Raw genomic sequence first — 2,197 nt, forward strand, 5'->3', positions numbered from 1 at the left:
GCTTTTAAAAACGGAAACTGAAATAACCAGAGAGCATCAGCTGCGGCAATCTCATACTATTAAGCTAGGCAGAAGTGAGTAGTCTTTGTCGATAGATCTCTATTTTAGTATTTTGTCGAAAGCGCTTTTTTTCACGAATTTATATATTACGAATTTATTTGACGATTTTTGATTTATATCACGAATTCATTTGTTTTATTATTGTTATTCATTGAAAAATGAGTCTCAGTCGTGCTGTTACGCTTTAAGATCTTATACTATAGCACATTTATAATAGATTTAACGAATTACATGTCATTTATTTGAATTCAAATTTATTTTGATGACTTAGTATTTACTAAAAAGATGTAATTTTTTTTTAAAGTTGTTATATGGATTTGAATGATTGTTTTGAATTCTTAAAATTTTGTGCATATGCAATGTACCTAAGTTAGTAGCGAGCGAAGCAAACCATATAAGATTGCATAGCAATTTTCGGGGGTTGGCGAGCGTTAGCGAGCAGGGGTCACAGCCCACTAGTAAAATAAAATAAACAAAGAAATTTTTTTTAAAAAAAATATATTATCGCGTTTTCTTATTTGGCCTTTTCCGCATTTGCTGTAAATGTTTGCCCGGTCGCAGGGAGAAATTTTAATGGTCTCTCCTAAAGGTTTTCTCCAATCAAAATCGGTAGACAAAATTCCGTGCCTCTCCAAACTGGTCGTACATAGAGGTGGGTTTTTTTTGAGGTTTCACTGTACTATATATTTACCGTGAAATGATAAAAATAAAAAAACAATGCAAGAATATTGAAGAATAAATGAATTATTTCAGAGAATAAAATATCTGGATTTAAAGGTATTTAAAAAAAAAAAAAATGCTTGACAGAAATATTTTTTGTTTTGATTAAAAAAAATAAATAAATAGAAAATGTAAATATACTTGAGATTTTCTACTCATGCTTATGTGTACACAAAAAGCGCAGGTACACAAAGCAGTTCAGATAAGATAAAATATTTCAAGCTTCATGATAAATGGAAGAAGCGATTTAATGAAATAATAAATATATTGTGTCGCATCCCTTTGTTTCCTCTCCTCTTCGTAAGAAACCTTGACCCCTTTTTTCTTCTCTTAGGGACAAGGTTAGTTTAGAGATACATAATAATTGGCAATCTTCCAAGTGTATCTTCTTAAAATAAATAGGCTACTAGATTACGAGGTAAGAAAAAGTGCTTTTGGAAATAAAAAGAAAACATGATTCTTTTACAAATTTTTCATTTCTATTTTTTAATTTTTCATTTCTATTCCGATATAACTTTTTTTTAATTAATATCTTGACAACAGCAGTTTTTAAAAGCTTTTCTTTTAATCTGAAATCCTAATTTTGAGAATTATACCAACATTTAAAACAGAATTTCATTCCTAAGATTTCTAGGCTTCTTCTATAATTGTATTTCACTTTTTCTTTTCTTTTTTGTAAAATTTTCAAACATTTGAAATAGAATTTCATTTCTAAGGTTTCTTTACACTTAGGAGATAAGTATATTTATTTACGGACTTTCAATATGAAATTTATATATGCTGTTTTTATAACGTGTTTTACCTGGGAAAAGAATTAAAAGTAATAATTGCCTTTACTTTATAACAATATTAATTACTTGAAAACTATCATAGAACATCATATAAAGCTCATCAGAAGACAAAGAATCCTATATCAGTTAACAACTGTCTAAAGGCGCAATTCAAATAGAGTTCGAAAACAAGGACCGTCATTAAGTTATGATGATGGATAGACAGCGATGTAAAAAGCCTATGGTGCACGCCCAGCAAGATATACAAAGACACTCTTTCTTAAACTTAACACAATTTTTTTTTAAATTAAAATATGAAACAAGTATAGTTTTTAATTTAAATTATTTAAAAAATTAATTATTAAGCCAATAATAATTGCGACAGAAAGGCGAAATTTAGAAAAAGTATAGTACTAAACTGGAACATTAAAATGAGAACTAAACTGGTACACCTACTGACATTGAAATGAAATTTATCTTAATACGAAGAACATCTCACTATGTTATAGTAATTATATTCAAAGTTTATTTATGGGTTAATTTTACTTGTCTGTCAAGTGATATAAAAATATCTTATAGGAAAATTTTTATTGTAATTCATTTAAATAGGAATGCAAAAATTTAATATATATATATATATATATATA

The 2,197-nt window shown here is 27.5% G+C and overlaps 1 protein-coding gene across 1 annotated transcript in view; it reads right to left on the bottom strand.

The window, feature by feature from the left end:
* The window catches only part of LOC107443515 (hypoxia-inducible factor 1-alpha), a 188,800-nt gene that overhangs the window by 66,939 nt on the left and 119,664 nt on the right, over positions 1-2,197 (bottom strand). The window lies entirely within an intron of this gene.

The sequence above is a fragment of the Parasteatoda tepidariorum genome, chromosome 1 (genome assembly GCF_043381705.1).
Source record: "Parasteatoda tepidariorum isolate YZ-2023 chromosome 1, CAS_Ptep_4.0, whole genome shotgun sequence".
In the NCBI taxonomy this organism is placed as follows: Eukaryota; Metazoa; Arthropoda; class Arachnida; order Araneae; family Theridiidae; genus Parasteatoda; species Parasteatoda tepidariorum.